Source organism: Hibiscus syriacus, unplaced genomic scaffold, assembly GCF_006381635.1.
Source record: "Hibiscus syriacus cultivar Baekdansim isolate YM2019G1 unplaced genomic scaffold, ASM638163v2 tig00111427_pilon, whole genome shotgun sequence".
NCBI classification, from domain to species: domain Eukaryota; kingdom Viridiplantae; phylum Streptophyta; class Magnoliopsida; order Malvales; family Malvaceae; genus Hibiscus; species Hibiscus syriacus.
This window is the reverse complement of record NW_024063088.1, coordinates 1,198,844-1,220,210: the sequence shown is the minus strand read 5'-3', so window position 1 is coordinate 1,220,210 and position 21,367 is coordinate 1,198,844. Positions and strand designations below refer to the sequence as shown.

Here is a 21,367-nt window from a genome sequence, read left to right as displayed (position 1 = left end):
AGAAAACTGCAACTAAAAAGGTTTTCCTTTTTTATGGCCAAAAACAGAAGGAAACTGCAACTGCAGACAAACACATTACAATCTAGCACAAACTTAACCTACGAAGCCCCCACTTTACGACTAAAAGCCTTTGCATATCCATTCAACTTAGTAACAATAAACTCCGAACAGATTAAGCATGGTTTCAGTGATAAAACAATAAACTACAAAGATCATACTTCTTTGGTTATACCTTCGACAGAAACCCATCAAACGCTACCTTCTAGTTACTGTCATCATGATCCTTAGGAACAACCCTTTTATCCGCCCAGGAAATGTGAGGTTGACCAATCCACCAGTTTCATGAGAGTTCAATTTCTCATATCCTCAATTATCATAACAACCATGCAAAGCCTAGCTCCAGACCAAAAAAATAAGTTTTATTTTATATAAATATAATGTAACAGGGGAAAACCAACCCGGGGATGTAGCTCATATGGTAGAGCGCTCGCTTCGCATGCGAGAGGCACGGGGTTCGATTCCCCGCATCTCCAGTACCTTTTAAAGTATTCCTTTTTTTTTTCGTTTTGCCTTCTGTTTGGTCTAACGGTGAGGTGGCTTTTACAACACGATGTGGAGGAGAGACTATAATAACCCTATAAACAAACATACACCCAAAAGCCCTAATCTGCAATAAACCCACGTATATAATAACTTAAACTGGAAGGCTTGGCTGAAATAAAGAGAGACGCGAAGTTGTGAAAATGCAGATCTTCGTGAAAACCCTGACGGGGAAGACCATAATCCTAGAGGTTGAATCCAGTGATACCATTGACAATGTGAAGGCTAAAATTCAGGATAAAGAAGGTATTGCTGATCTCCTTTTCTTCTAATTTTTCTCCCTACCCACTTTAGGAATGTAATTTGTTTTCGATTTTATTCGTGGATTTGACGGCTTATATTTTCCGGTTAAATTTTTATCAGGTATCCCTCCAGACCAGCAGAGGTTGATCTTCGCCGGAAAGCAGCTTGAGGATGGCCGTACTCTTGCTGACTACAATATTCAGAAAGGTAAATATTGGTTGTTATGGCCTCTAATTTGATTCTCGAAAAAAATTGACACAGACAGAAGATGTTAAAAGTATTTTGATTTATTATGTTCCGCATTGAACTGTGAATCGAAGGCGTGGATATGTTTAGGTAATGTTTACCTATTGATAAAGTGATAGAAGTAGCCGAATATGAATTTATTGCACTCATTAGAACTAAATATGTTAGGTTTTGTATAGCTTTAACTTTATTTAACATTATTTAGATAATTTTGTTGGGTCTCTGTGATGAGAAGAAAATGGTCTCATGTTATCTCCATTTTTGTTCTTTGAAGTACTGAAATTAGGGTGGAAATTGGGATGTTGACTTGAAAGCTTGAACTATGCTCTCCCCCTAATTTTTGTTCTCTCCATTTTTGTGTAGAGTCAACCTTGCATCTGGTTCTGAGGCTTCGTGGTGGCATTATCTAGCCTTCTTTGATGGCATTGGCTAGGAAATACAATCAGGACAAGATGATCTGCCGCAAGTATGTCTGCATTATCATGTTGCCCATAATGTTAATTGTTTAGTAATCTTAGTTTACGAAGTTCATTTGAAATGAATTGTTGCTCCAGTGGTTCATTTTGACGTTTAGTTTTAGCGATAATAACAAGATCCATTTATTTAGGAAATGATCTTTTTATTAAAATTTCTTGCAAACTGACCTGATTTGTTATTATTCCCATGCCTGCATAGTGCTACATACTATATTTGCTATCTTAATCTCCTTTTATAACTTCAATAATTTCTTTTTAGTTTCCTCTCTTGGGATGGAATTAAATAATTTAAACTAGTACATATGTTTAATTCATTGAAAGCAAAGAGATTCTTCATTCAATACCATATACAATAGAATACGGAATTGAAAGGGTAAATAACTTAATATAGTTTTAATAGTTTGTTCTATAATGCATAAATTTAAGTTAGAAAAAATGTAATAAATATTTTTAAATTCTAATTTAATTTAACATATAAATATATAATTTTAGATATCTAATTAATTTTTGAAAAATCTTGGTTTTGATGAGGGTGAAGAATATCTTATTGCCACATAGAAATATTACATTATCAAATGGCATGCTTTTTGTACGGAAATCTTGTCTGATTGTCACATCCATAGTGAAAATTTACCGAAGAACGGGGTATCTTTGCTATAGGTGTTATGCTCGTCTGCACCCCCGTGCTGTAAACTGCAGGAAAAAGAAGTGTGGACACAGCAACCAGGTAAACCATCTATGCCCATCCCATTGTTCCGTTCGCACGAGCAGCTACTCTAAAGGACATTTTTGTAAACCTCATTTGAGTTTGTGGTCTTGCTATGCACCTGACTGACATTTTCTTTTTCTTGGTGAATGGCAGTTGAGGCCAAAGAAGAAGATCAAGTAGATGCATGTCTTGAGGCAGGAAATTATGCTTTTACTATTATTAGATTTTTGGATGTTTTGTTAGGACGGTATGGTTCTAAAGATCTTGAAGTTAGCTTTACATGCAGCTTGAAACTCGAGTGGTGATTGTGTTTCTTTTCGACCTTGACAATAGTTGTTCATTTTTTATAAGATTATGGTGTTTTTTTTGTCTTGTGTGCGTGCTGGTGCTTTTGCATGCAAACAAAGCATTCCAGTGATTATTATCATATCATTTTCACTTTTACCTGTTTTTCATTTGATTAAGGTTTGTTTGTTTTTTATTGATATAATGTTGAAAAATACCTCTTAACATATTTTATTGTCATAGTTATATTTGTAATTTTATAGAATTATTAATTTAAATACAGTTATATTTTTAATTTTATATAATTATTAATTTATAATACTCCAAGGATCATAAATTTATATAAGGATCTTCTGAAAAATTATCTTATTAATATACTGAAATTATTTATTTAAACATGGGACTCAAATTGAGACAGATTATTAATTTATCGAATATTAATTTATAAAAGTTCACGTGTATTTAGATTGTAATATTGATTAGATATGTGTACATATAAAAAGTGATTATGTATTATATTATATTATATTAGTAAAAAAAATTACTTTGTCACAGTCAATCAAATTATGAGAATTGAGGATAAAAGGAAAAACTATTTAGTCACGGTCAATCAAATTATGAGAATAAAAGGAGAATATATTTGATTGGGTGGTCAAATTATTCATCTATATTTCTTATATTCTCTTAGATCTTGGTTCTAGACTTATTTTCCCTCCTTCTCTTTCTAATTTAATGATCAAAATAAATATTAGGTAGTAGTTGGATGATGAAATGCAGTGTTACCCTAAAACATAATAGAGTAAATTACATGTTTAGTACTTATGTTATTAATTTTGGTTGGTTTTAATACTTAAATTTTTAAATTTTTTTAAAATCATATCTAACGTTTAGTTTTTGTTTCATTTTAGTACATTTACCATTAAAATTTTAACGGACGGGCTCGCCAGCCGTCGCGTTTATAGTCGTTGGTCGTCGCACCGTCGGCCGATGAAGCCCAAATTTTACAACCTACACCTTTTTGACCCCCTGAATGTGATTTCGGCCTCTGTTTCACCGAAAAATGCCTTAGTCTCCCCCAATTGATGATGTGCACTTCGACTTCTTCATCTTCCGATCTTATCGTCAACTGTCTGATGAACCTAAAACTGGACTATGTTGGTTTACTCATCATTCTCTAGCAAAGTGAATAAACCCAAGCTCATTAGAAATGATTTTCATTTGTCCAGACTCAAATGATGCAACACAGACCTATGTGTCACAGTGACCAATAGCCACAGACAGTATAAACTGAACCCGATGCAACAATTTCAATGGCTTCAATCCAGCAATCACTGCCGCATCCAAATAAGCAAGCCTCTGTAAATCAGTGAAGTAAGACGAAATCTCAATTCCATAATCTGAAATGACCATTTCAAATTTTTTTTCTAAGCAATCTGCTTGAAATGTGAAAGCACCATCCCCAAAATCTATACGTTTCATGAACCTAACCAGATCAAAATTCAATCATAAGGGGTTTCGAATTCTAAAAGTATGACATATAACTCTTTTCGAAAGTTAACACATTTCCAAATTTGAGCCACTGATTGACCTCAAACAATGTATGAATACATAAATTTTAATATTGTCATGATAAATTTAATTGCTTAGTGCCTTGTCGGATTACGAGATTGTCTTCATGTCTAAGTTGTCACCCATCCTCTAAGATACGAGAATTTGTTCAAGTTTCTTAAGCTCACTTAACTAAGACCGTGTAAAAAATATCACCTTAAGTGCAAAATCCCTGAGTGATTGTGTTTTCACTATAGCAAGCTTTTAATTCTCTTAGATTGGCTTTTGCCTTAGTACTCGACTTGGCCTTTGGGTACTCAAAATACTTTTTTTTTTTTGAAATAGTGTGCACTGTGTCATAACCATTTTTTTAGGTGGAACAATTGTTTATTGTTTTAAAAAAAACAGTTACAACTTTTAATTTTGGAAAATGGGTGATTTTGAATTAAATTGGATAGAGTCACCATCAACCTTTGGGTTAGGTAGGTCGAATACCTAAAAACGTCTTTTAAAAACAATTTTAAGAAAAATTATTTTTAAGAAAAAAGCTGGTCTGCATTTACAAAAATTCAAATAATATGGAAACCTTAAACAAGATTACAAATAAAATTAATTACACATACATGGTGATTAAGAAGGCTAAAGGATATTAATAATAACTTTTAATTCTATACTACAAAATAAACAGAAAACCAGGATAATAATTAAATATCAAACAATATATACATTAACAATGAAAATAACTCACAAAACAATATTCTAGATTTAAATAAAATACACACCGTAATTATAAAATGATCAAAATCAAATAATAAAAAAACTAAAATGAATTGATAAAAAAACGTACAATACTAAAACATGAATAAATTAAAATAAGATAGCTAGACCTCAAATATAAGCATAATTATTCATATAAGCAAGTGAGGACGCAATTGAAATTATCAATAACTAATAGACTCGAAATGAAAATAATGAAAACTTCATTAAGACCAAATTAAAATAATACAAACCAAGAGGGTCTGCTTCACCAATATTCCATATATGAAGCATTAAATTTTTGCTTTTTTTAACCAAGAAACCTGCATAAGAACCCCCTCCTTTCTTTTTTTTCCCTTCCTTCCTCCTCGCTCACCCCATATCCTTCCCCTTTTATAGATATAAATTACAATTATTAAATAATAATTCCCCCACCCCACTTTCATTTGCTCCCCATTTTCCTTTTAATGCTATACCCACTACCTTATTAAATATAGGTAGTGGAATAATGAGTGTTGCATGTAATTGCACTAATATGTTGGTGTAAGTTGCTCAGGCGTGGTGCTTCACGTGGAAACTAGAAATGGCACGAGTATGGGTTGCTACAACCGGGTCTGGGTCGGGTTGTAACCGAGTTGGATGTAACTGGGTCTTTATTTTGTGGACCTGCAAACATTATAATTTTGTTTTAATAATAATAATTATTATTATTATTATATTTAATAATATTTTTTTGACTCGGACAAAAACGGTGTCTGCAGTTGCCCCTCTTTACATTCTTGTGTTAACAAGAATAGGGAAAAGATGAAAAAGACAACCAGTTTTTGTTCGGTTCTCTTTTTTTGGTTTTGAGATTTGTTGTTTGATTTGGGAGACGACACTACTCATACGTGATGAAGAGTTCGAGTCGTCTAAGGGTGACAAGACTTCTACATAATAAGGAGATCTAGTCAGGGAATGACACTGCGCATACGTGATGAAGAGTTCTTGGCCATCTTTAGGAAGGGTGATAACACGACTCATACGTGATGAAGAGTTCTAGTTATCTGGGTTGACACAGTTCCTACATAATGAAGAGATCTGGTCGGGTGATGACACGGTTCCTACGTGATGAGGACGACATGTTATCTGGGTTGACATAGCTCCTACATAATGAAAAGATCTAGTCGGGTGATGACATGGTTCCTATGTGATGAGGACGACATGCCATCTTAGGGTGATAACACGGTTCCTACGTGATGAGGACGGCTGGTTATCTGGGTTGATACAGTTCCTACGTGATGAAGAGATCTGATCGAGGATGACACTGTTCATTCTATGATGAATCTTGGCCATCTAAGGATTTTGGTTTCAAAAGAAACCTACTCAGAGATGATGCTTCAAAATAAGTTGTCTCAAAAGAGACAAAATTTTGTTTCCAAAGAAACAAACTCAAAGATTTTTGTTCCAAAGAAATTGTCTTAAAATAGACAAAATTTTGTTTTTTAAGAAAATTATCTCTAACGAGACAATAGTTTATTTCAAAAGAAACAATCTCAAAGATGATCAAGAGTCTGCTTTTTCTTACTGATGGAAGAAATGCCTTCTGAATATCTGATAATTCGTATTAGAATGTTGAATCCCCAAAGATGCCCCAATATTTGATGTTGAATCTCCAAAGATGCTCCAACATTTGATGTTGAATCTTCAAAGATGCTCCAACATTTGATGTTGAATCTTCAAAGATGCCATCGTTGTTCCTCATCTATTGTTTCATCATTGATTCTTATCATGAGCTTTTTGTTTGAGAGCCACATGTCAAATACCAAGATACATTCTAGAGAGACTATCTTGTTTGAAGTGTTTTTCTTCTTCTTTTATTTTCAAGATCTGAAAATACCAATTAGAAGAGTTTTGAAAAATATTTAATCAAAGATTTTGAAAATATTGCCCCTTTCTATGTTTCATCATTGACAAATCATAAAACATGAGTTCATTGAATATCAAAGAATTAATTCCACTGTTAATCCTTTAATAAATTATAGTTATTTTGACAAGTGTCAAGATCAAAACTATCTTTGGGAAATGGTTAAGTAAGGAAAGGGTAAAATGTCTCAGGTTGTTTTTGGTTAATGGTTTGGCATTCTTGTTTCTTTGATGCTCACTGATTTGATGGGGTAGCTTGTACGCTCCTCTACTGGAAGTGTTCTCTGACTCCCAACTCTCATGGTTATACTTGGATATTGTCAAGGAATTTGTACGATTGCCTCAGTTGCACCATTTTTATATTCGAGTCGCATTTTTAGGTGTTCAACTCGAATCTTCCTTTGATTTCAAAACGTCATTAAAATTTACATCTTGAACCCTCCTTTATTATTTTTCTCTATCATGCATTAAAGATTTTAGAAAACCTTTTGCAAATAAAGATTAATCCTGATGGGCGGAATGAAATTTGAAGATAGTCTATTCTGTCTAGAATTTTATGTATGATTAGAAGAGACTTTTTAAGGTACGTAATGTAGGCATGGTTCATGGTTATGAAATAAAGGGATAAATAGGCTCAAACAAGTGTTTCAGGGTATTGAACCAAGGATCAATTTCTTCTGATGCTTTCAATCTTGTATTGCTCGACTTGAATCTGCTCCATGATCTTCGAGTGAAGTGGTTCTGGAATGATTGCGCTTGATCAATCTCATGGTTTGAAGTTTGATGTATCATTTGAGTTTATTCTCATCCCTTTTTCTTTACTTCTTCTTTTTGTTCTTCTTCAAGTGTAATATCGCTTGACTGAGTCAGAATTCACAGGATTAGGCAAATCTTCTCCATCCATTTTAGTCAAAACCAAAGCTCCTCCTGAAAAGGCCTTTTTTTACAACATAAGGATCTTTTCAGTTTAGCATCCACTTCTCTTGAAAGTCTTTTTGCATAGGGATGATCTTTTTCAGCACTAAATCACCTTAATGAAATTCTCGAGGTCTGACCTTCTTGTCATGAGCTCACATCATTCTTCTCTGGTACATTTGGCCATGATAAATAGCTCTCAGTTTTTTTTATTCAATCAAATTCAATTGATCAAATCTACTTTGTATCCAATTAGCTTCATCAAGTTTCAATTCCATCAATATTCTCAAAGAATGAATTTCTACTTCAACAGGTAAAACTGCTTTCATCCCATATACCAAAGAAATTGGTATTGCCCCAGTAGATGTACGAACGGATATGCGATAAGCAAGCAACATAAAAGGTAATTTCTCATACCAGTCTCTATATATTTCAGTTGCTTTTGTGATGATCTTCTTGATGTTTTTATTCGCTGGCTCTACTGTACTATTCATTTTCGGGTGATAAGGAGCCGAATTATGATGTTTGATCTTCAACTTTATGCAGACTTCATTCATTAAATCATTGTTCAGATTCAACAGATTATCTGTAATGATCCTTTCTGGTATTCCATATCTGTAAATGATTTCCTTTCTTAAGAATCTACAAATTGCTCTTTTTGTGACATTAGCATAAGAGGCAGCTTTAACCCACTTGGTGAAGTAATCGATGGCCACTAAGATAAAATGATGTTAATGAAGCCTTCGGTGAAATTGCTCCAATGAGATCGATACCCCACATTGAAAATGGCCAATGTGCATTCATTATATGGAGTGGTGAAGGAGGAACATGTATTTGGTTATCATAGATCTGGCATTTATGACATCTTCGAGCAAATCTGATGCAATCTCCTTCCATAGTAGACCAGTAATAACCAAACCTCATGATCTGTCTAAACATTGTGAATCTGTTTGCATGTGTTCCACAAACCCCTTCATGGACTTCTTCAAGTACTTTCTTGGCCTCAATTTTATCCACACATCTCAAAAGAACCTAATCTTTGTTTTTTTGTACAAAATGTCTCCATCGAGAACATACTTCATTGCCAATCTTCTTAAAGTTCGTTTGTCATTCTCAGTTGCCTCAGCTAGATAAGCTTGATACTTCACATACTGTAAAATATCGTAATATCATGGGAGATTGTTTCCCTCTTCTTCCTCAATGTTACAGCAATGAACTTGCATTTCTCTTATACTTATTCGAATAGGCATCATTCGAGACTGATCATCAGCCTTAAACATGGCTGCTAACGTAGCCAGAGCATCATCCATTTGATTTTCTTCACGAGAAAGATAAATGAAAGAAATTTCTTCAAACTCCTTGATCAAATTCATCACCAAGTCCTTGTATTCTATCAATTTGGAGTCTCGAGTCATCCATTCCCCTCGAAGTTGATAAATAACCAAAGTAGAATCACCAAATACTTCCAAGATTTTAATTTTACGCTCAGTTGCTGCTTGAATACCCAGGATACATGCTTCATATTCTGCCATGTTGTTTGTGCATTCAAATGCGAGCCTACTAGTAAAAGGATAATGACCTCCTTCTAGTGAAACTAGTATTTCCCCAATTCCATATCCCATAGCATTCGAGGCACCATCAAAGTTCATTTTTCAGGCTTCATTATTCGGAGCATCTTCTTCTACTACAAATATACTTATTAAGTCCTCATTTGGAAAATCAAATTTTACTGGCTCATAGTCTTCTAATGCTCTGCTTGACAGGAAATCAACAATAATACCTCCTTTTACTGCTTTCTAATTTATATAGAATATGTCAAACTCGGACAACAACATTTTTTCATCTTGCCATTCTTTCGGTTAAAGCAGTTGATTCCATTAGTTATTTTAATTGATCTAATCTTGATATTAACCAGGTTGTGTAGTACAACAAATATTGTCTTAGTCTCTTAGTAGTTCATACCAAAGCACAACACAACTTTTCAATCGAGGAATACCTACTCTCAAAATCAGTGAATTTCTTACTGAGATAGAAAATAGCTCGTTCTCTTCTTCCTGTTTCACCATGCTGGGCCAGTACACATCCCATTGACTTCTCAAAGATAGTCAAGTATAAGATCAATGGTTTGTTTGGGATTGGTGGCATTAAAACCGGAGCATTAGTCAAGTAACTCTTAATTTTATCAAAATATTCTTGGTAATTATCATCCCATTCTCTTGGGTTTTTCTTTCTCAATAATCGTAAGACTGGATCACACTTCTCAGTTAACTGAGAGATGAATCTGGCAATATAATTTAACCTCCTAAAAAATCCTCGTACTTCTTTTTACGTTCTAGGGGTTGGTAATTCCAAGATTGCTTTGACTTTATCATGATCAATCTCTATCCCATTTTCACTGACTAAAAATCCCAATAATTTTCCTGAAGTAGCTCCGAAAGTGCACTTGGTTGGATTAAGTTTGAGCTAGTATTTTCTCAATCTTAAAAATAGCTTCCTTAGGACCTTCACATGTTCTTCTTCGGTTTGTGAATTGGAAATCATATCATCCACGTATACTTCTATTTCTTTATGCATCAAGTCATAGAACAAAGTAACCATGACCCTTTGATATTGTTGAATTATGTTTCGATATAACAATTTATGGCAAAATATTTTTGGACTTGAATTGAATTTATTCAAAGTTTAAAAAAATAATTCAAAGTCCATTTAATTTAGAATTGAGCACAAAAATGTTTTTATGAATAGTATTGTATGTATGAATAGTATCGATAATGTATGAATAGTACCAATACTGTGTGAACAGTAATGAATAGTATCGATGCTAAAAAATTCCAAAATGCTACAAGGGTATCAATACCATGTTACAGTGTACCGATACACTCACTGTTCACACAGCCCAACGGTTATAAAATTTGAATTTTACGAAGGAGTATCGATACACCTTGATAGTGTACCGATACACCCTGTTATGGACAGCCTTTTGGAGCAGAAAAATCATCTCCAAACGGCTCCAAAACATCCCCAACGGCTATATAAGACTTCAAACTCATTTCAAGCTATAAATACAAGCTAATGACACTTGAATAAGCAAGAGAACAACTATCCAAGCAATCAAACACAAGAGAAGAGCTTTTCAATCTTATTTCATCTTTCTCTTGTAAATATTTTGTTCTTGTTACCTTAATTCTTGTAAACACCTACCTTAGAGAGGTTTTCTTGTTTACATTTCCTTTCATTGTTAAGGGGTTTTGGTTCTAGCTTAGCCCGTGAAAAGCTAGGGGAAAGGTTCTAGTTTAGCCCGTGAAAAACTAATGAGTTCTAAAGGTTATCTCTTTGTCCTTGAAAAAGAAAGAACAAATTAGTGAATTTGTTGGAAAATCCTTGGTGAGGAGCTAAGGTAGTGCATGTAGACTTGATTGAGAAGTTGAACCACTATAAATCACTGTGCAATTCTCTATCTTTCAATCTCCTTACTCCCTAAATACAAAAACTGTTCTAACCCCTCTTTGCAAATTGTTCTGTTGTCGAGTTGAGCTTTTGAAAATCCCAACAATTGGTATCAGAGCCTAACTCGTTAGAAGGCTTAACATCCTTGAGACGATCCTTGAATAAGCTCTACCAATTCCCGATGCAACCGATAAAGAAATGGCTTCAACTTCCGGTGCTTATTGCCTTGAAGATATATCTATTATGGATTCGCGACCACTCAACAATTCACTCTTCTTCTATGGAGCAAATTATATTCATTGGAAGAATAAGATGATGTACTTTATTCAAGTCTATGATCTAGGAGCTTGGAACTCAATCATGAACTGTTACTCTTCTCCACCTGGCAAGTACGACGATTGGAGCAAAGAAGAGCAGAAAAGGTTTCAGCTTAATTCTAAGGCTATACATATTCTCTTGTGTGCTTTAGGCCCAAATGAATATGGTAGAATCTCATCTTGTTCTAGTGCCAAAGAGATTTGGGACAAGCTCCAAGTCACTCATGAAGGAACCGACGAAGTGAGGGAATTAAAGAAAAGTCTTCTCAACCATAGCTATGAGAACTTCAAGATGAAACCCGATGAAGACATCAAAGCTATGACGGATAGATTTACCATGATTGTCAACAGTCTCAAGGGATTCGGAGAAATAATCCCTAATGATAAGCTTGTAAGGAAGATGATCTACTATCTTCCAAGTTTGTGGCAATCGAAGAAGACCGCCATTATCGAAGCTAGAGACATAAAGTCTCTCATTCTCGACTAGCTAATTGGTTCCTTTCTCACTCATGAGATGATGTTGAAGGAAGAAGAACAATATGAAGAGAATAAAAACAAGAAGAAGAAGGAGGTAGGCATTGCCTTCAAATCCACCAATGAAAGCTATCAAGATTCAAGTGATGAGGTGGATGAAGACAATGATGAATAAGAAGATGAGATGGTCAAGCTCTTAAAAGAGTTAAAGAGATTCATGACTTCCAAGGAAGTAAAGCATGAATCAACCAAGAAGAAGAGTCCCCCGATGTGCTTTAATTGTCAAAGAATGGAACATGTCAAGTATGATTGTCCCCTTCTAAGAAAGAAGGGATCTTCCAAGAAGAAGGCATATGTGGCAGCTTGGAGTGATGAAGATGACTCCAATGATGATGAAGTACTCAACCTATGCCTAATGGCTACTCATGAAGATTTCGAGGTATCTTCTAACTCAAATAAATTTAATACATTTACTTTTGACGAGATACAAGATGCTTATAATAGGTTGTATTTGGGATTTGAGACCATGAATTCCAAATATACGAAATTAATTTCAAAACTCAAAATTGAAAATAAATCGATTTTGAAAGCAATAGTTGATCTTGAAAATCAAAATGAAATTTTGAAAAATGATTTAGAGCTTTCAAAAATCAAAATAAATGATTTAGAAAAGAAAAATTTTGAGTTAGGAGTTCAGCTTGAAAGCTTAACAAAAGAAAAAGAATTAATTTCTAAAAACAACTTATTATGTTTAAAAATGGTAAAATGCTCACATTGCCATTATCATGGTCATAAGGAACATACTTGTCCTTTGAAGAAAGGAAAACATTTTAAAATTAGGCAAGTATTGGTTCTGAAAGGAACAAGGGACATTAAAACTAACATTCAAGGATCCAAAGCAATTTGGATACCAAAATCTACTTAAATGTCTCTTGTAGGTGTGTGGGAGCAATGGTAATCAAAGTAATGATATTCAAGATACTCTAGCCATACATGAAAAGGAATAGGTAACCTCTAAGGTTAATGTTTTTAATTTTGGTTATTTGGTTGCTCATTTGATTTTAAGCATGCATGAGTTTTTGGTTTTAAATGATTATGCATTATTGTTTTAATCTCATGTATGTTGAAAAGATGTTTATGATGAACATTTTAAAGTTTTAATGATTTTTCAAAATTTTTAGTCTAAACATTTTGGTCAAATTGGTTTTAAATGCAAATGATATCTCTCTAACAAATGATATCAACTTTTCAAATACTTTGATTTTATTAATTTTAAATTTTTGACCTAAATTTAAATGTTTATGCATATGGTTTAAATGAAAATGATATCTCTCTAACAATTGATATCAATTTTTTTTCAAATGCATAACATTTTTATAAAACTTTATGCATATGTACTTAATTTCAACTATTTGTATTGCATAAAGTATTTTAGACTTGGATACATTGAATTTCATGTACTACTAACATGTTTGTTATTCTTTGTTGAAATTCAATTTTGTTTAAGTGTCAAGTTCTTAAAGCTAAATTTTGTTTAAAATGAATTTATTGAAGGGGAGCTTTTGATTTTTCAAATAAATTTTAAATGTCAAATTTATCACTTACTCTCCAATGTTATTTTAGAACTTCAAAGATTGAAATATTTTTGATATAACAAAAAGGGGGAGAAGTTTGATTTGAAAAATTAAATTTCTTAATAAAAAAGGGGAGCTTAACATTTTCATATATTTTCCAACAATTGGTAACAATTGGTATCTTTTTAACAATTGATATCATTTTGTTAACAATTGGTATGTTTTTCATTAAACATTTTATTAAGGGGAGGTTTTGCCAAAAAAAATTCAAATGTTTTGTTATATCAAAAAGGGTGAGATCGTTGAATTATGTTTCGATATAACAATTTATGGAAAAATATTTTTGGACTTGAATTGAATTTATTCAAAGTTTTCAAAGTTTACAAAAATAATTCAAAGTCCATTTAATTTGGAATTGAGCACAAAAATGTTTTTATGAATAGTATCGATAATGTATGAACAATACCGATACTGTGTGAAAAGTAATGAACAATACCGATGCTCAAAAATTCCAGAATGCTACAGGGGTATCGATACCCTGCTATAGTGTACCGATACACTCATTGTTCACATATTCCAACGGTTATAAAATTTGAATTTTATGAAGGGGTATTGATACACCTTGATAGTGTACCTATACACCCTGTTATGGGCAACCTTTTGGAGCAAAAAAATCATCCCCAAACGGCTCCAAAATATCCCCAACGTCTATATAACACTTCAAACTCATTTCAAGCTATAAATACAAGCTAAGGACACTTGAAGAAGCAAGAGAACAACTATCCAAGCAATCGAACACAAGAGAAGAGCTTTTCAATCTTATTTCATTTTTTTCTTGTAAATATTTTGTTCTTGTGAGCTTAATTCTTGTAAACACCTACCTTAGAGATGTTTTCTTGTTTATATTTCCTTTCATTGTTAAGGGGTTTAGGTTCTAGCTTAGCCCGTGAAAAGCTAGGGGAAAAGTTCTAGTTTAGCCCATGAAAAACTAGTGAGTTCTAAAGGTTATCACTTTGTCCTTGAAAAAGAAAGAACAAATTAGTGAATTTGTTGGAAAATCCTTAGTGAGGAGCTAAGGTAGTGGATGTAGACTTGGTTGAGAAGTCGAACCACTATAAATCGCTGTGCAATTCTCTATCTTTCAATCTCCTTACTCCCTAAACACAAAAACCGTTCCGACCCCTCTTTGTAAATTATTCTGGTTGTCGATTCGAGCTTCTGAAAATCCCAACAGATATGTTGCCCCGACATTCTTGAGTCCAAAGGGCATCACCTTGTAATAAAACATGCCCCAGATCGTCACAAATATTGTCTTTTCCATATCTTCAGGGTTCATTTTGATTTGATTGTACTCTGAAAAACCATCCATGAAGGAGAAAAGAGCATGACCAGATGTATTGTCAATCAATGTTCAATATGTGGAAGTGGAAAATTATCTTTGGGACTTGTTCGGTTGAGATACCGATAATCTACACACATCCGAACTTTACCATCTTTCTTTGTGACTGGCACTATGTTTGCTACCCATTCAGGGTATTTGGATACCTGTAAAAATCCAGCATAAAATTGTTTCTTTACTTCTTCCTTAATTTTTAATAGCATGTATGGTCTCATCCTTCGAAGTTTTTGCTGAACAGGCTTATACTCTGGTTTTATTGGCAGCTTATGCACCACAATGTCAGTATCCAATCTCGGCATGTCCTGATAAGACCAGGGAAACACATCTTTATATTCTCGTAGAAGGCTTATGAGATCCCCTCTTGTTTTTGGTAAGAGCGAAGTACCTATTTTGACCTCATTTCTGTCTTCTTATATTCCCAAATTTATTATTTATGTTTTCTCTTTTTGTTCTGATTGTATCTTCACACTTGGCACTTGATTCACCTTTTGGTATCTCCTCTGGATTGATTTCTTCACTCATGTAAGCAGATTTCTTCCACCTTGCCCCCCAGTGTGGAATGTGATCCTTGGTTAGGGTTGAATCAGAAGAAAAAAATAATATAGGCTCATATATGGATAAATGAAACAAAGTTGTTCATCATCTCATACACAAAAGTCCTCGCAGAAGTGGTATCTCCAGGGGGATAGATTTTCATAATTAAATCTATTCACGTGAAAAAATGTAATTAATGCATGATAGAGTTATTTCGAATTCATTCTCCTTTCTGCTTCTTGCTCCCAGCATGTCTCAATTGTTTAGGCTCAACTTTAGAAAATTGATGCGAGATGCCCCCTAAGTTGTATCTTTTGGTATGAAGGTTCATGTTCAAGTGAACATATTGTACTCAATGCCTTAGGTTTTATTGGTAAAAATGTTGGTTTTACGTCTAAAAAGACGATGGTGTGACTTTATTGACTCAAAGGTATTAGTTTGACTCTTTGTATATCCATGAATTATTATGGGTAAAGAATCGAGGGATTTTTTGGTTTTAGACAGGATAAGAAATGTCTGATTTTGTCATATGTCAAAAATCTATAATTCTTGAAGAGTTAAAAGAATCTTTAATTTATTTGATATTCAAAGAACTAAAGATTAAAATTTACTCAATTATTCAACCCTAGAAGGTAGCATAAGTTCAGTCACTTAAAAGATTAAGCAAGTGTAAAAGATAGAACAAAAACGTGTTCAAACAATGCTCTCATTGCAATGTGGTAAATGCCATGCCACCATCATTTTTCAATCGTTTATGCCCCTGAATCCATCAGGTTCTGGATCTTATGCTTTAGTGCCTTATAATTTTCAGCGAAATGTCTATAGCCTCCTATGTGGTCGTTGTACAGGAGATCAATATTGTAGCCCTCAGGATATGGGGACTATTTGTTCAGATCATCTTGGAAGGATCAATCTTACAACCAGCTGAACAAGTTTCCACTTTACTGATTTCAGCTTTTTGCTTCTATGTGGTGTCACGTGGTTATGACCACTTTATAAAATCCTTCATGAATTAGCTCCATGTTTTTTTATGAAAATGCTTAAAAATGAAATGCAGATGCAAAATGTAAAGATGCAAATGAAAAGATGCAAATGAAAAGATGCAAAAATGTTCATCCTAACGATGGACATCGTAGAATAATTTTCACCAGAAATAAAAGCTTTCAAATTAGAACACAATCCATTTTACAGACATGCTTTCGCTTAAATGTTGAGTTTGAAGTGGATCACCTCTTCATCTTGAATCTTTTTCCTTCAAAATGATGCCCCTCAAGCGCTTTGTAACCTACTCTGTTAATGCCCCGATGGTGATGAAGTGTATTACTCCTTGATGGTTAACGATGAAATGATCATAGATAAAAATCTATTGTTGAATTACTCTTTGGATCAGTAGATCGTCATTTCAGCCTCGAATATTGCACGATCTTCGAGCTCACTGCTTTGTCTTGGATCTTCATATTTGGAACTGATGCCCCTCAATGCTCTGTAAACTAACTCCATTAATGCTTCGGCGGTACTGAAGTCAGTACGTCACTCCTTGAAGGCTAGTTATGACATGATTGTAGATAAGAATCTACTGTTGTATTACTTCTTGGATCAAAGGATCAACTATCCAATCTCATGTTGTACGATATTCGAACAAGTATCATTATGGTATTCTGGACTTCTCTTAACCCTCGGCTCATGTTTGTGTATGCGACTACTTGATTGAATTTTTTTATCTCTTCTTGTACAAAATTTCCACTTTAGTATCCCCTTGCGAATCAACACTTTTGCATTATGTTATGTTGATGCAATGCAATGCCAAAAAAATGATACAATCAAAAGAAATAAGTTAGTGTACATAAACAAAAGAAAAGAAATTAGTTAGTACATGTAAGATAATCGATACAGATAAAAATGTTATTCAAAGATGAATATAACACCTACCCCGTCATGATATCTACCTGAACATACTTTTATTAGATAACAATCCTACAGGACATGCTATCTACCCAAAATGATTTTTCAAGAAATTAATCCTAACTCCATGGTATCTAGTTCACATACTGTTATTCAACAGAATTTAAAGCAAAAAAGGAAAGGTTCAGAACGCTCCTCCTTTGTGTACACTTAATATGGGTACCTACTGACGGACAGAGGTTCGATATAGTTATACCTAGGGTGACCATTCTACGGTTCACTATAAGCATGGTTTCGACTCTATGAGTAAAAAGGTACTCGAATTGTCCTTGATGTCAGTGCCCCCTTGGGTTGCCAAACCTTCGATCCTCACCCATTACAGATTTCGAACGGAACAAGTTCAATTCGAGGGGATTCACTACCTTATACCCATACGAGGAATAAATCCCTACGAAGGTATAAAGTATGTATCCCATGGGTTATTTGCTAAAACTCATACGAAGAATAAATTCTTACAAGAGTAAAGCATTCACCCCGACTAATTTGGATCAAAGCTTGGGTCTAGAGCTCATGTCATGCAAATGCACATGATGTGTGTGAAGAGGAACATTCAACCCTTTGACTCAAAAGAAAAAAGAAACCTCTCGACAAAAACTTGAACAGATCATGAAAACAAAAATTCAAATGACAGTATGACAATAAAAATAATGAAGCAAATAAAAACTTCAATAAAATGATCATAAGTTAACTAAAGACTTGAACTCATAATTTCCACCACAACGACAATGTGTAAACGACTTACAGCCTGACTCTCTAAGAAAAATCCCCTAGTGGAGTCGCCAAGCTATCATAACCATTTTTTAGGTGGAACAATTGTTTTTAAAAAAAAAAACAGTTACAACTTTTAATTTTGGAAAATGGGTGATTTTGAATTAAATTGGATAGAGTCACCATCAACCTTTGGGTTAGGTAGGTCGAACACCTAAAAACGTCTTTTAAAAACAAATTTAAGAAAAATATTTTAAGACAAAAGCGGGTATGCATTTACAAAGATTCAATTAAAACGGGTTCGGGAGTCGGTTACGCGTGGAGAAGGATTAACACCCCCACAACGCCCAAAATTGGTACTGTGCCGCTTACACGTTGTCGTAATGATGGAAATCATGAATTAAATATAAAGTTAAAATATGATTCATTTATTGAATATTACCATTTCATTAAACGTCATATCGAATTGTACCATTTTGATCAAGTGATACTTTCCACGCCCGTTTTGCAAATACATTTTCTTGAATATATTCGGATAAGTGATATTAAACATATTATTAAGTAAAATAAATATTATGTGATTGTTAAAAATATCAGTTATAAATAATACATACTTGAGTATATGAAGATCAAAATATGGTAAATAAATATATACATAATCATAAAAATGAGAATATATTATATACGTATATAACTACTCGATACGTAGAAAAATATATAAATGTTAATAAGTGTATATAACAAACACATATATGCAATAAAATGTATAAAATACATTACTATATACAAACTATAAAACATTAATATGTATATATCTATATAATATAAGTCATATATATATTCGAATATGCGTATATATGTAAAAAAAACGCCAATGATAGTATGGAAACCTTAAATAAGATTACAAATAAAATTAATTACACATACATGGTGATTAAGAAGGCTAAAGGATATTAATAATAACTTTTAATTCTAAACTACAAAATAAACAACAAACCAGGATAATAATTAAATATCAAACAATACATACATTAACAATGAAAATAACTCACAAAACAATATTCTAGATTTAAATAAAATACACACCGTAATTATAAAATGATCAAAATCAAATAATAAAAAAAACTAAAATGAATTGATAAAAATTGTACAATACTAAAACATGAATAAATTAAAATAAGATAGCTAGATCTCAAATATAAGCATAATTATTCATATAAGCAAGTGAGGACGCAATTGAAATTATCAATAACTAATAAACTCGAAATGAAAATAATGAAAACTTCATTAATGACCAAATTAAAATAATACAAACCAAGAGGGTCAGCTTCACCAATATTCCTTATATGAAGCATTAAATTTTTGCTTGGTATTTTAACCAAGAAACAACCCCTTCCTTTCTTTTTTTCCCATTCCTTCCTCCTCGCTCACCCCCGTATCCTTCCCCTTTTATAGATATAAATTCAATTATTAAATAATAATTCCCCACCCCACTTTCATTTGCTCCCCATTTTCCTTTTAATGCTATACCCACTAACTTATTAAATATAAGTAGTGGAATAATGAGTGCTGCATGTAATTGCACTAATATGTTGGTGTAAGTTGCTTAGGCGTGGTGCTTCACGTGAGAACTAGAAATGACATGAGTATGAGTTGCTGCAATCGGGTCCGGATCGGGTTGTAACTGAGTTGGATGTAATTGGGTCTTTATTTTGTAGGCCCGCAAACATTGTAATTTTGTTTTAATAATAATAATAATATTTAATAATATTTTTTTGACCCGGATAAAAACAGGTTACAAAATATTATATATTTATTATATTTCTTAACTATTGATAATGCTAGCACACACCTTATAGACGCATTTACTTGAAGCTACGACATTTAAAGAGAATAACCCTCCTCTTAATCTCTGAGGTTGCTAGATGTGTTTTAAAATATATATTTTTTGAATCAAAGAGATTCATTTTATCACAGTTTGTCAATTGGACAACCACAGTAAAACATACACTGAATTGTCATGTAACTTGCCATGTCATAATTTGAATGATTTATTCTTGTGAAGTTAAGAGTTAACTTAGAAGATGAATGGAGCATACAACTACACCCTTAGCCTATTGCTACAATGGAATACCTTAAGAATCATTTCGTTCTCTAACCAACAACATGTAATTTTCTAACCAACAACACGTAATTTTCTAACCAACAACACGTAATTTTCTAACCAACAACATGATGGAGCATACAGAGTGTTGTCATCTCTAAAAATGCTGCTGATCATTCACAGCTGTTGGGACTGCAGATCGGAAAATCTCAAGATCCCACTGAAATTAATGGAGCAAATTTTGACAGATCAAATGTGACAAGTGCTGGAAACAGCAGGCAGATGAAGATAATTTATCAATGGGTGTTTTTGTTCCTTAAGCTTATCGAACTTAACTGTCTTGTACCATGGCAGCATTATCTTGTAGAAATAGCGAGTGACTCAGTGAATTCACCTCAATCCTGAGTTATCCTTTAATTATGCTGAAGATCACTTCTTCCTTACGTGTAAGATACCGTGATTTTAAAACCCTACCTTGTAGTTACTGTCATCATGATTCTTATTTCTTAGGAACAACCTTTTCATCCGCCCAGAAAATGTGAGGTTTACCAATCCACCAGTTTCCTTAGAGTTCAATTTCTCACATCCTCAATAATCATAACCACCATGCAAAGACTAGCTCCAAACTTTAAAAAATACGTTTTTGTTTTATACAAAAATGGAGTAACAATCAACTTTCCCGACCACGGTGGGTTCAATTTTCCGCACCTCCAGTTCTTCACTGAATATGTTTTTTTTCGTTTTGCCGGCTGTTTGGTTCAACGATGAGGTGGCGTATTGCACCTGATTGACATTTTCTATTTCTTGGTGAATGACAGTATGGTTCTAAAGACAGATCTTGACTATCATAAAGTTAGCTTTACATGCAGCTTGAACCTGGAGTGGTGTTTCTGTTTGACCTTGACAATAGTTGTTCATTTTTTATATGAAGATGTTGTCTTTTTTTGTTATGTTTCGATGATTTCTGGGGCATTTGCATGCAAACACAGCACTCCAGTGATTATTATCATAATCTCTTTTACTTGTTTTTCTTTTTGTTCTCTTCAAAGAATCAAAAGAAGCTAATTTGAAAAATGGATGACATTCAACTTGAAGATTATAAGGGATTTCCATTTTCAAGAATAGAGTTTGGATCCCACTGAAATTAATGGAGCAAATTTTGACG

At 33.4% G+C, this 21,367-nt stretch overlaps 1 non-coding gene and 1 pseudogene across 1 annotated transcript; both read left to right on the top strand.

Moving 5' to 3' along the window:
- The first annotated feature begins 460 nt into the window (after positions 1 to 460).
- Positions 461 to 533, top strand: TRNAA-CGC. Its single transcript has one exon. It is a non-coding gene; the product is annotated as a tRNA-Ala (tRNA).
- Positions 534 to 681: 148 nt separating this feature from the next.
- LOC120162953 lies at positions 682 to 21,089 on the top strand (annotated as a pseudogene).
- The last annotated feature ends 278 nt before the right edge of the window (positions 21,090 to 21,367 follow it).